The following is a 14,139-nucleotide window of genomic DNA, read 5'->3' on the forward strand; positions in this document are numbered from 1 at the left end:
AGCTAGAGGAGCCGCCGGGACAGGGTGGGGTCGCCAAGCGCCCGCCTCGCCTCGAGCGGGAGCCGGAAGGGCGGGGCCCAGGGGGCGGGGCCGAGCCGGAGCAGGTCCGGTTGGGGCGGAGCCTGGGGCGGGGCATAACCGGAGTGGGCGGGGCCGAGTCAGGGCCTATCCAGTTGGGGCGGAGTCTTGAGGGTCCGGGGCAGGAGCAAGGGCCGGTGGAAGAGCTGACCCCTCCCGGCCGAGGGGCCCGTGGCACCTGGTGAAGAGCAAATGGCTGTTTCCTCACGTGGAGGACTTTTAAGGAACACGTGAGGGAGGGAAGGCAATGTGTGTGGAAAATCTACCTCACAACCCTGGCGTCCTGCTCCAGCCCCCGGGCGAGAGCCCGCTTGCTATGTTCCCGGGGTCTTTGCAGCCACGCGGGCTGTCTGCGCCTGCGCCCGCGCCCAGGGCTCCGCGGCGGGGCGGGGCGGGGCCGCTGAGGAAGGGCGTGTCTCCCGCCGGCGCGCTGGGGGCGGGGCCGCGGGGGGGCGGGCGGCGGCGACCCGCGGCCTGACCTTCCCGGGCGCTTGGTCCCGTGACGTCACTTCGCCGTGACGCGCACGCGGTAGGAAAACTGTAAGTTTCTGAGGATTCCTGCCGTTCCCCGGGCCTGCGGGGCTCGCCCGGCTGCTCGCACCCCCGGAGTCGGTGGTGGCCGTGGGTTCTGCTCCTGGGGCGGTCCGGGGAGCCGCTGAACGCGGTGACGGGACAGGTGCCCGCCCGGGCCGGGAGCGCGCCCTCCGCGGCGGGAGGGACGGGCGTGCGAGCAGGCGAGGCCGCGCCCCGGCAGCACCGCAGCGTCTCCCCTGGGGCCGTGATTGAGGCCGGGGAAGGGGGAGTCCGGGGGGAGAGGCCCCTTTCTTTCTTCCTTCCCCGATGGGGGGACTGGGTTCCCCTCTGCACATACTGAGTCAGGGGTGCAGGGTTCCTGCGGAGACCCCCCCCCGGGCTTTCTCTGGGGTCCCGCGAGCGACCAGGTGGCTGAGGCGGAGCCGCTTGCAGGGATGACCACTTGCTGCCTCAGTGTCCTTTCCGCGTACACTGGAGGCGAAGCGGCCTCCGGCCTCCCTCCGAGGCAGCCCCAGGGCCGGGCGCGTCGTGAGAGCACGCAAGGTGACACTAGCATGTGACCGCGCCAGGAGAAAGCGTACAAAGGCAATGGGCTACTCTGCGAACGTGGGGAGCCGCAGCTCTCTGACAGGTCTCGTGGGCCGGGGTCCTTGCCGTGGGTCTGCCTCCCGCCTTCCTCCGCCCGCTCTGATCCTAGACCGCCCTCGAGCCCGACGGCCGATCTGAACGTGGTGGACGGGGGCCAAGAAGTCGCTGGAAGCGTCACCGCAGCGCTCTGGGCGGTTATGAGGCCCCGCCGTGCGGGTTTGCAGAGAGAACTCTGAGCGCCCCGGAGGAGTCGCGGGGTGCTGCCGTGTCCCTTTGGAACGCCCCGCCGTCGTAGCTGCCTGCCCGCCGGGGCTTGGTGCGCCGCCCACGCGTTAGTGCTGTGCCGAGCTCGTTCTCAGATTCAGGGCAAGTGCTTGTCAGGAACTTCGAAGGGCAGAGGACCGGGCACCCCCGGCGCATTTATTCAGGAGACTGAGAGATCAGCTCCAGGGCCTAATACTCTTCCATCCTAGTTTGAAGGGCCTTAGACTCGGAACGCAGGGGTTCGAACCTTTGTTCTGCTCGTTACTAGCTTTTGCGTCCAAAGATGTGTCACCCAAACTTGGAACTTGCGCCTTCTCCCTAAAATGGGAGGTGATGGTATGCGTACCGTTGCTCTGCTGAGGATCAGATGTGGTCATGAAGGTGAAAACGAGAGGCTGGCCCAGTACGGTGTCGTGATTAAGAAATTCACAACGGTTCCCTAACCTGGGGAAGAGGTGCGTTGTGCTTTCAGAGTCAGGGCCTGAGTCGGAAGCGGAACTAGAGCAGCAAATGAGACGACGTCTCCAACCTCGTGCAGCTCACGTTCCGGCGGGGCCTCGGGCAGCACAGAGCAAGTACGTGATGTCATTTCAGACGGCGGTGAGGCAACGGAAGACAAGGACAAGAGTGGGAGAGCAGGCAGGTCGCTTCAGAGGGGGTCTGTCTGGGGACACCTCTCAAAGGGGGCGGTAGTTGAATGGACTGACGTGAGAGGAAGGGCCTGAGCTAAGAGCCTGCCAGGCAGGAATAATCGTAGCAGTAAACCTTGCCTGGAGCTTACTGCGTGTGAGGCCCTCGTCTCAACGCTCAGTGAAGTTTTTACGGCCTTCTGAGGTCTGTATTACTATCTCCATTTTTATCGATGGGGACCCTGACACACGGAGGGGTTAAGACTTTGCTCAGGGTGGCGCAGCTGAAACGTGACAGGGACAGCATCTGAGTTTGGGCAGCGCGACTTCAGAGTCCGGACTTCGAAGGACAGTACCGCTACTGCCTTGCGGCGGGAGTGACCCCGGCGCAGTGCGTTGAGGGGAAGCGAGGCTGGGGTGGCCAGGGCGTGGCAGGGAGAGAGTGTTCAGAGCAGAGCGAGGAGGGGGAAGGTGGCGGCCGGTGGCGTCGGAGGGCCCTTGTCGGCGTGGGGCAGTGAAGATGCTCCTCCAAGTGTGACGGAAAACCCCGGGGAGGTTTGCATCACGGGAAGAGCGTCTGACTTCGGTGCTCTTGGACGGAGAGTTAGCCGGAGGGTCGTGGAGCGGGGAGTACTGAGAGTGGGGAGGTGGGAGAGTCTTGCTGCACCCTGGGGAGAGGCGGTGGGCAGCTGCACTAGGGAGGTATTGGCGAGGTGATGGTACGGGTCAAAGTCGTGGAAAGCTTCTGAAGCCGGAAGTGCTGGTGCGGACTTGCTCGTTGGAGGGTGGGGAAAGGAAGAAGTGATGACTTCTCAGGTTTTAGGCTGGAACAGCTGGATGGATAGTGGTGTGTTTCCCGAGACGAGAGAAAGGGGTTTGGGAAGAAAACCGTGCATTCCGTTTTGGACAAGTTTTAGATGCCCGACAGACGTAGTAACAGCAGTACCGGCGCTAGGAATAACAGTAAGCACCGTGTAAGCGTGAAGTGTGTGCTCGATGGGGTTTTAAGCGTGTTTACGCATGTTAATTCATTTAATCCTTATATCACAGCTGTGTGTGCCAGGAGCCATCAGAGTCCCCACTTTACGCGGGAGAAGACAGAGGCACAGAGAGGTTCAAAGTGACCCGCCTGCTGGCACCCAGCTGGGCAGTGATGGAGCTGGGATTCAAACCCCACGCCGTCTGCCTTCCAAGCCCACGCAGTTTATCCCTGTAACGCCCTGCAAGTCGACACGTTGAGTGGGCCCTTGGATGTATGGATGTGGAACTCAGGGGAATGGTCAGGGCTGAAGACACACGTTTGTATTTCTTAAGAGAAAGCTGTCTTTGGTTCCTCATTAAGCCTTGATTGGCGAGGGGAGAGAGGAACACAGGCGGTTGGCGCTGTGCTCACTGGCCTTTCATTACTTGATTGCGTTCAGGCAGCCGGCATCCAATATTCCCCCTCTGTGAGGTTCAGAGGGTGAGGTCCGTATCTCTTCTGCTTCTCTGTCTCTAGTCCCGAATCTGGTGCTTGCCATGCAGTAGATGTTAGGGATGACTTTACATGCGGGACGCTGGCTGAAGTTTGGGGGGTTCAGAGAGGAATAAAACATAGCTCTCTTTCTGGAGGAAAGGGAGTGAGGAAGGACCCGTGGGGATAAAACTAGAGTGGATGAAACGCACACTGATGAGTTCATCCTGGCCTCCTTGCCGCCCCCGCTCTGCCCCGCACGCTTGAGGGTGGGGCGGGGAGGGGTCAGAGGAGCAAAAGAAGGCCTGAGCGGTCGCGGGATGGATTTGAGGTTCCCCAAGAGTCCTTTTCAAGAAAAGAATGACTCAGAGCCTTGCCTCGTTTACTATATTTACATTAGTTTTATTTGGCAACCGTATAATTTTTCCCAAGTGGAATACAGTTTGATATTTGAATATCATGGTGGAGTGATGAGTTTTTCCAGTTCTGTTACATCAGTGTTGACAGGGCCCGCTGGTGAAATAAGGGAGTTGCCTTAAAATGTTGCAGCTTGCATAATAGAGGGCGATGGAGGGGTTGTGTGAAGTGTTTAGGCAGGTTTCCGCCCGGTTAAGTGAATCAGGCCAAAGTTCCACACATCGGAATGAGTTTGAGTTTCTCTGCTGATCATCCCTTTAACACTGAGCTATATTTCTTGCCAGAGAAGGAGGATCTGGTGATATTTGTCATGAGTGGAATTATGTGGAACAATGTGGAAACACAGGAACTTGAACCATACACACAAAAATAGGTATGTTATTTCTGTGGATCTCTTTCAGGGCATACTATAACCTCCATACATTTATCACAATTTTATTACTTCCTAATGTGAGTATTTCACATCTGAACCATTACAGATTATATATTGATAAATTTATACCATTGTAGATTTCATGATTACTTTCAGAGCTTTTCCCCTACAACAGATACAATTATATTTTGTTTAGCTTTTGTAGCGTTAGGTGGGAGAGTTGATCTGAATAACCAGGTCCACCAGAACTCTAAAACAGGAACCCTCCACAAGTATAAAAGTGGAGATGTGCTGTCTCATTTTGCAGTTCACAAAATCTTAAATCTGCTGTTGTAGCGTCCCTAAATTTAATGGAGTTGAAGTGATTATCATTAGTTTTTTAACCACAATTGCAGTTAGCTTCCTTAAGAACATTAGATATGGTATAAAGTAGAATTGCATCTTAAGTGGCCTATTGATGGCTCAGGCTTTGTCACTTTTTAAGTTCAGGCTCTGGGAGAGCAGGTTGACGATTATTTAATTGTGTCAGGTAGCTCCCAGCAGAGGGGGAGTGATGGTCAGCCATCCTATTTGAAGACAACAGAAGCCACTCTTTCTAACACTGACCAGGTGAAATATAGCATCCTAGATAACTTATCCAAATTGCGTTTAAAATTTATATTTACCTAGGCAAATTTAAAAACTACCATGTTAAGAGTACCAATGTAAGTACTGATATTATGGAAATTGTTTCTTGTAGAAAACCATGTGCCTAGCCCAGTGATGGAATGTAGTAGGCATTAAATGTAATTCTTAAAATTCTACTTCGTATGGTTTCTTTTATTTTTGCACATTACCTTCAACATATATATTATATATTTACAGTAATAGCTGAATAGTAATTTGTGTACTTTTACTTAATATTTTAAATGTTTGAATATGTTTAATTTTAATAATTTAAATAGATATGTAACACTTAATTTTGATTAATTTCATATTTGGCTGCTTAGAAATTAAAACGTCGAGGCTTGATTTTTTTTTTTTTTTTTCACGTAAACACTAACGAATAAGAATTAGTAAGTCTGGGTGGAGACTAAGCTTTAGTGACAGGTTAACCAAATTGTCACCCCAAAAGAGCTCTCAAGAAGAGAATTCTTAGGATGAAGCAAAAACAGCATGTTGATGGAAGAGATAATTGAACCGTAACTCCCTACTGTACCTGTAATTCTTTTTACGATGTTACTGTCCTACAGACAGCATTCTTTTCTTGAGTTCTTATATTGCAGAACTGTTAGTTTTTCAGACTGCATTGTAAGCCACCAGTCTATAGGGAGAGAGAGAGAGAGATGTGAGATAAATACCACTGGAAGGTGGTACTATGGCTGTAGCTCAGTGGATCTCAACTGGGGATGATCTTGTCCCCTCCCCAACTCACCCTGGGGACATCTGGCAATGCCTGGAGACATCTTTGGGTGTCACAGCTGTGTGGGAGGGGTTCTGCTCCGCGCATCCAGTTGGTGGCGGCCAAGGATGCACCTAAATACCCTACAGTGCACAGAGCACCCCCGACATTGAAACACGATTTGGTTCAAGTGTCAGCACTGCTGCTGTTGAGAGACCCTGAAATGTATAGCTTTCTTCTTCTCCTTTTTTTCCCTGATGCTTTAGACGTTGAAGGGGTAGTTTTAAGTGGCAGACACCCGGCTCGAACAAAAGATTGTGTTGAACTGCTTTTAGTTCATTGGAGAGCTGAGCCAATTTGGTGCGTTGATTGCATGGAAAAGAATTCTTGTAGCTAATGGCCTGGTGGTTGCCAACGTGTCTAGTGTGTTGGGTATGTTCTTAGGCGTGAAATTTTTTTCTTAGTAAAGTTAATTTAATTGGGGCATTATATAATCCTCGGTTGTAACAAGTTTGTTAGTATGAATCCTCTTCATTTTTGTAGGTGTGGAATTAATTATCTCTCAGTTACATGGGTTTCTGTATATTTGAAAAATCCTTTTCACATTAATCTTCATATGTGATTGTCATAAATACCCCATGAAATGTGTAGGGTATGCATTACCCCACTGTTTGACAGATGAGGAAACAGACTTAGATCAAATGACTTGTCATGTGTATTATAGCAAGTTAGTGACAAAAGTAAATCTAGGACTCAGAGGTCCGGATGCTTAGGACACTTTTAAAGTTACTAGTTATCGTTATCTCTTTTAATCTTTCTGACAGTCCTGTGAAATAATTCCTATTTTATAGATGAGGAAACAGGTTCAGAGATATTAAGTAACTTATTCAAGGTCACCAAGCTCATAATGTAGTTTTGACTGTTTCCCCTGAGCTATGCTACCTCTCCATGGATTCTTCTCTAGAAATAAATTCGACAGTTTCTGGATAAATTCACCAAATCTATGCCTAACCTAACTAAGTAGGCCTCTTGGCACTGTAGGTGAGGGAAAGTTCTCGTCTACCCTCTTTGGGTCTCTAGCTGGGCCTGAGAATTAATCTGACATAAAACAGATTAACAGGAGAAAAACATGCACATTTTATTAAACTTTTACATATGCATGGGAGCCTTCACAAGAGAATGGAGACCTGAAGAAGTGACCAGAGCAGGAAGCTTTTGCGCATTTTAGACAAACGATAACTTTGTGAAGAGTTGACAAGACAAAGGGGTGTGGGCCAGGGGTGGTGAGTGGTGAGGAGGCAACAGCAAGATAAGGGTTACTGAAGTAAGGTTTGTTTGTACAGATTTCTCAGCCCCCAGTTCCCCGCCTCTGCTGATAAGAATGTCTTCCTCCTGGTACAGGGAAAGTACCTGTCACATGGGAGTTTTATCTCTTGCTTTCAGGAGGGACAAAGGAGACTCAGAGTGTCTTTCTTTCACCTGCTATTTAAGTGCCTTTAATTCAAAATAACCAATATGCCAAAATGGCAGATCTTGCGGTGACATTCTGGTTTCCTTTAACACCTAGTCAAATGTTCATGTTAACTTGAATCAATTGGTAATTCAGTGTTTGTAATCCTACTCTGACTGGACTTGAGTGGAAACTTCACGGAGCTTTGATAAACTGTAAGGTAGCACTACTTGCCATTTAGAATTTATTTTTTGAGACCACTAAGTCCAAAAGGCGTCCAAAACATGGCCCTCAGCCGTATCTGAGTGTACTTGGGTCAGGCAACCCTCTCGCATGATTCACTTTTCAATTCTGATAGAGGGATTTATATTTGGGCTAGGACTCCCATTCATTCTAATTTTCTAATTAGAACCTATATTACTCTCTTCAGCCATCTTTTATGTCAAATTGAGACAGTTTTTCTTACTTTTTCTCCGTGCTGACCTAAACCTCAAACTGACTTGACTTTAGCAACAAACAAAATAACATAATGGTTGGGTTTTATTTGCCTTTCTGAAACATTTAGAGTTCATCTTACTCTAAATGAGTACATACATCATTTTTGTGAGGTGGTAGGAGCTGGTGATGGTCACTTTATTTTCTAGACTGAAAAATTTAAGAAGAGATGGTCAGTTTACCCAAGTAAACCAGTTTCAAATATAGGATTTAGAATTTAGGTTTTCAGATCTTAAAAAACCAAGCCACACTGTCATTTCTATTAGATCAGAAAGAGTATCTACTTAAATATTTGCTCAGTTACCATATTCTTTGAAGACTATTTGATGATACTCAATTTTTGATACGAGTTTCAGTAATTGGAAATTTTAGTGTCTCATATGATACATCCATCGGCTGGGTTTGGACCATTGATAGTGTGAGGTGCGGGTCTGGGATTGAGAGGAGAAGGAAAGGGACCCCTTTGTTAGTGCAGTTGTGTATTGGGCTAGAAGGATTATACTTAGACTTAAAAGGCGAAGACTCTCAACTTTCCATAAAATTGAATTATTATAACAGAAATATTTTTCTTACCTTCATGAAGAAAAATGCTAATAACCAAGTAACCATAATATTTATCGTATTATTGAAGGAAGAGACCACCACTCAAGTGTAGCTAAATCAAAGCTGAATTTCATACTTGCTGAGCAAGGGAGAATTATGCTTGCAGAATATAGTCCTCAAAACAGGCAGAGATGTACTTAGGTAGGATTTTGAGGAAGCATGGAGTTTTAGGATTTTTTTTTTTCAAAAGTGAGACAATTTAAGGATTGGTTGACTTTAAACTTGGAGTTTAGGGACTGGCCAGCTTTGAGGAGTGAGGGTACTGAAGGGGGGGCAGTTCCTGATTGGCTTACTTTTCTCAGCTGTGTACTTAAGTGGAAATATTGAGTAGAGTTTAAGGATTGATTGATTGGGGCTTATTTAAAACCGGTTCTGTGTTTACTTGTTCCCAGCTTGGGACAAGAGCCAAGGAATAATCTTTTCCTTTCTTGAAGTTGAAGAATAGGTACTTTAAATTTTCCACGTTTATGTCAAACCTTTGTTAGCTGTGGTGCTAATATAACACTTCTGATTTTGCTTTTCTTCTGAAACTTAAAAGAAAAAAAAAAAAAAGAGTGCAGTGAGTATCATTTGTTTCCTACCTAGTAGCCTCAGGATTCTATGATATTTGGGACCCAGGCTGTTTCAAGGATTATTTTTATATGTAGTTAAAAAGGTAATATGTGATTTATAGAAATACTTGAATGCCTTAGACATTATGGTGAAAGCTGTGTGACTTTTATGTTTACCTTTCTCTCTTGTGGGCATGTGTTGTGTCAGATGCCTGCCACAGTTCGTCCTGATGGAGGCTGAATTATAGATCTAAAAGCTTGCTGTGTTTGCTGTTGTTAGAGGTACCTCCAGAAGTGATCACCTTTTGAAAGCAAACTAGCAATTATCCTTACCAACATTTTAGAAGGGTTCGAGATTATATTGCATGTCTTTTATATAAAGGAGGCTGAGTCACGTTAGTATCTGTAAATCATTTTACCACAACTATTATATCAGAGTACCATTCATATAAAGTATTTTGGTTTAATATTTATTTTGAAATATTTTTATGCTTCGGAATGAAATAAAGAGCTATTTATGACTATTTCTCGGAACTGTGCCAAAATGTTGGTCTTTTTCTAAATTGATCTCTCACAGTAAGAGTTTAGTTTTAAAAATGTTTTCCTCTGGAGATGTTAAAATCAACTCAGAGGGCATTATTTATCCTAGAAGTTCAAGAAGGCAAAATGAGTTGTTGGTGTACTTTGTGTTTTGTATCGAAATTTTATTTAAAATAGCATACATGCTGTATTTACATGAAATAAGCTCATAATATTTAAAAAAGAATGGGTGCTGTATACGTTGTTTTTATAGGCTTCTCCTATTCCCTTCCTTTCTTAAAAAAAAATAAATTAATTTTTTAAATTTATTTGTTGTTTGGCTGCGTTGGGTCTTCGTTGCTGTGCGTGGGCTTTCTCTAGTTGTGGCGAGCAGAGCGGGGGCTGCTCTTTGTTGCGGTGCGTGGGCTCTAGGCACGCGGGCTCAGTAGTTGTGGCGCGCGGGCTTCGTTGCTCCACGGCATGTGGGATCTTCCTGGACCAGCGCTTGAACCCGTGTCCCCTGCGTTGGCAGGAGGATTCTTAACCACTGCGCCACCAGGGAAGTCCCCCTATTCCCTTCCTTAACCTACAGCTTTTGTGTCTTACCTCTGCCTTCCAGATGGATATCATCCAGTGCTAAAGCTATAGCTGTGATTTAGATAAAGCATTTTTACATGAAAGCTCCTTGAAAACATGAAGCCTGATTCTTGTTTTTCTTTACAGTCCAAGTTTCTGACCTGCTATGAGAGTTAACCTTAAGAGGTTAATCTTCATCTAGTAGCAAAATTAATGTTATGATGTTCCTTATGAAAGAGCTGTTGATTACGAAATGATACTCAAGCATATTCAATCCTCAACATTTCATTTTTACAAATTTATTCTAAATAGGTACTTAAGTTTTCTAGGAAAAAGTCTATGATGCCTGACCGTGGTTACTGGGATTATTCCTTTACTACCAACTGTATGAAATTATGATTTGAAGTGTGGTTTTTCTCTGTGCACATGCAGTGAATAGTTGGGCTTTTATTGCCTAGTGGTATGATGAAAAAAGAATTTTAGGCTAGGTGATCTTTTGTAATAAAATGGAAAAAAACAGGGTTATATGCACTTCGATAAAAGCCTTGTTTTCTGGACTTTGCTAATATAATGGATATAGAATGGCATCACGTAGGTTTAATTTGCTTTTCTTTGATTACTAGTGAGGCTCAGCTTCTCTTCATTCACTTGTTAGCCACATGGATTTCACCTACGCTTGCCAGATTTAGAAAGTAAAAGTACAGGACACTATAAAATTTGAATTTCAAATAAACAACAAATAATTTTTTAGTATAAGTGTATATTATGTACTAGTTGGGCCATGCTTATACTGAATTTTTTTCATTATTTGTCTTTAATTCAGACTTAATGGGGCATCCTGTATTTTATCTGACCACTTTGATTTTATTTTCGGTGAATTGTCTGCTTGTCTCTTATCCAATTTTCAGTTGCACTTCCTGTCTTTTTATTGTTATTTTTCAAGAGTTCTTGGCATACAGTGGATATTAAATCCCTTGGTTTTTTTTTCGATGTTGCGAGTACATACTCCCAGTCTTTTGCCTGTCTGTTAACTTTGTCTAGAACGTCCTTTGTTGAATAACAAGTCCTTAATTTTGAGGGACTTGTTGTTATTACTTGTTAAATTCCATCAAAATTTCCCCATGGCCAGGTAAAGCTGCACTTAAAAATACAAAGTCTCAGCTCCCTACAACAACAAAGGTTTATTTCTTACTCATGACATGTCCGTGGCTCTGTTCCACATCGTCTGTTCCACTAAGCCAAAGGAATAGGCTTTTTGGAGAAGCCTATTTCCTTCTGCCTATTCTGTGGCAGAAGGAAAAGGATGTGGCAGAATCAGGTGCTTGGACGTGGCATGTGTTACTTTTGTTCATATTTTATTGGCCAAAGCAAATTAAATGGTTGAGCCTGAAATCAGTCAGAGGGGAAGAACCGTCTCAAGTCACGTGGCCTGCCCTGACATCACTGGGGTGTGGTGGTTTAATCCTCCTGTCATGAGTCAGATGACCTCAAGGTAGCTCACCTTGAATTGAGGGAAAGATGGATCTGCCACAGAAGCCAGCAAGTGAAGGAGGAGAAAAGACACGCTTGGTATCTATGACGGGACTGTCTTTAGTTGTGGTTGCTTTCATGTGATACTGACTGAAGGCAAACAGACCTGTTGAATGTTTGAGAGGATTACATTGGCAAAGATGCCACAAGTTTGGCTTGTAAAAGCCTGTGGTGGGTTTGACATTGACACCTAAAGCAACCCTTGACCCCCAAATTGGCACCGGCTCTTTGCCACGTCTTTGGAGCGCATAGTTTTCCAAATCCACTTCACATATGGCTAGAAAGGACGATGGGAATAAAAAAAAAAAAAAAAAAGAATTTTCCAGAGGCAAAGCCAGGCTCCAGCAGACAAACTGTCAAAGGAGATCCCTCCTCTTCCCTCCAGAGAAGAGGACTCAGTTTAACCAAGGATCTGGCTTCCCTGGTGGAGGGGGGATTCTTCTCCTTTCTTGTCTAGCCGTATCTCGTCGTTGGTAAGAATGTGTATTTGCCATTCTTTTCTTTTCAGAACGGGAGACTTAACTGCATTCATCTCATTTTCGTTCCGTTGTGTTTTGGGTGCTGTGGTGGTGGTGGAGAGCACAAGGTTCCTGGTCTGTTAGTTTGTAGGTCACTGGGCTGGGGTGGAGCCACGTCGGTATCTGTTGCAGAGATGGTGCGTTGCCCAGAGATCGTAGACTCTGAGTGGAGTCCAGTGATTGGATGGGTATCCCTTCAGGAAGGAGAAGACTCTTCCAGAGTCGGGAGAAGGATACCCTCTCACCTCTGATATTTAGCTCGGCCTACAGAGAAATTGTATTTCTTAGGCTCCTTGTAGGCAGATGAGGCCACATGTCTAAGTTTTGGCCAGCGGGTGGGAGTGGAAATGATGTGTGTAACTTCTAAACCACATTGGTATTCAAATCTGCTGTTAGTCCTCTTCTTTTCCCCCACCCACAATAGCAAGGTGTTGTGAGCCAGCTTCTGTCCTGCAGGCCAGGGCAGTGTCCACAGGGGGTGGTGGGACAAGACAGAAGGAACCTCGGTCCCTGGACCTTCCCGGGACCACCTGTCTGCCCCTGAACTGTTACATGGGAGAGAAGCAAACTCCTCTTCATTTGAGCCACTATATTCTTGGTTTTGTCACAGCAGATTGGCCTATATCCTAGTTAATACAGATGGCAATGAGGTTAGCAGGAAACAAACAGGGAAAGTTAGATTTGAAATGGTTCTTAGTGATTTTTTTGTTCAGTTGAAGTTTTTCATTTATATAGTCTTTCTATGGAAATTTATTTTTCAAACTGCTTAGCCAAGAGTTTAGAAATAAGCTCTTTTACTGGAACCTCACTCTGACGACGGTTATGATATATTCCTTTTTATTTCATATGCGTATGTTTTACATGTTGATATAAAATTTTGTAGCCTGATATTTTCATGTGATACCCATTTTTCTCTGTTGCTTTAGAGTTCTTGTACTTGGACAGTTATTGTTGCATAACATTCAGCTTTACCATGCTTTAATTAAAGTGCAGTTATTGTTGGCTGCTATGGACTGAATTGTGTCCCCCCAGATTCACGTCGAAGCCTTAACCCGCCTTGTCACTGTGCTGGAGATCGGGCTTTTAAGGAGGCGATTAAGGTTAAATGCGATTGTTGCGGGTGGATCCCGATCCTACAGAACTGGTGTCCCCACGAGAAGGGGAAGAGACACCAGAGAGCTTTCTCTGCCACACGAGAACGCGGTGAGAAGCAGGCTTTCTGGATCCCAGGAAGAGCGCTCTCACCAGGACCCAACCGTGCTGGGCTGCCAGCCTCCAGAACGGGGAGGAAGTGAGGTTACGCTCTTGAGGCCACCGAGTCATGGTACTTGCTTACAGCAGCCCAAGCCGACTAAGCCCAAGCCCGGGCTTGTAACTGCTACACCACACAGAGAGGCTTTTCTCAGATCACACAGTAGATAGCAAAGCAGACTGCCAAGAAGGGTCCAAAAAAGTCAAGCACCAAGAAAGAATAATGTCACTGAAGCCAGGAGACAAGCACTTTAATAATGTCACTGAAGCCAGGAGACAAGACAAGATGTCGATGTTAAATTGACAGGTTTAATAAATTCTTAGTGGATTTTCAGCTAAGAAGTCACATGTATTTTGGAGAGAGCAGTTTTGTGTTTGCAGGCAAAATCCAGATCTCAGGGGGTCGAGCAGTGAGTTGGGAGTGGGGAAGAGGAGCCGTAAAAATAGTGAGTTCACGCTGTCTTACAAGACACTTGGCTGCGAAGAGAAAAGGGAAAAGAGGACAAAGGCAAGAGAGAGACCTAACGTCTGGGGCAGTATATTAGTTTTGTTTGTTCATTTGTTTTGTGATGGGAGAGATTTGAGCCTTTGCGTGCAGTGGGGCAGAAGCCTGATGAGAAGGGGAAGGTGAAGATGGGGAGGGGGCGGGTGGACCAGTGACGGGGTAGATCCCTGAGGAGGTGGGCTGGCTCGCGTGCCTTCCAGAGCTCTGGCTGGGGTTAGCTTCGGGCAGGAAGAAGGACATCCGCCCTCCACGCTGCCAGGAAGGAGGCGAGAGCGGGCGTGTGGTCGGTGATCGGAGGGACGGAGGAAACTGAGGGAGTCTGACCTCATGACCTCTCTTGTTCCTGTGGAGGTGATGTCACTTACTGAGTGGAGGGGAGGGGAGGAAGCGTGAAGAAAGTGATGGAAGCCTGGAATTGTTTCTG

General features: G+C 46.4%; 1 protein-coding gene across 10 annotated transcripts in view; it reads left to right on the forward strand.

Annotated features, from left to right (window-relative positions):
* The first annotated feature begins 497 nt into the window (after nucleotides 1–497).
* ZNF438 (zinc finger protein 438) overlaps nucleotides 498–14,139 on the forward strand; it is a 215,358-nt gene continuing 201,716 nt past the window's right edge. For 5 of the 10 annotated variants that reach the window (XM_082386279.1, XM_082386280.1, XM_082386283.1 and 2 more), the window contains exon 1: nucleotides 3,576–4,336. The gene's annotated coding sequence lies outside the window, so the exon portion shown is untranslated. Of the gene's footprint in view, nucleotides 619–3,575; nucleotides 4,337–14,139 lie in introns of those variants that run through there. The other 5 variants (XM_082386270.1, XM_082386271.1, XM_082386284.1 and 2 more) reach the window with 2 other exon arrangements.

This window comes from Balaenoptera borealis, assembly GCF_965194805.1.
Source record: "Balaenoptera borealis genome assembly, chromosome: 3".
NCBI lineage: Eukaryota > Metazoa > Chordata > Mammalia > Artiodactyla > Balaenopteridae > Balaenoptera > Balaenoptera borealis.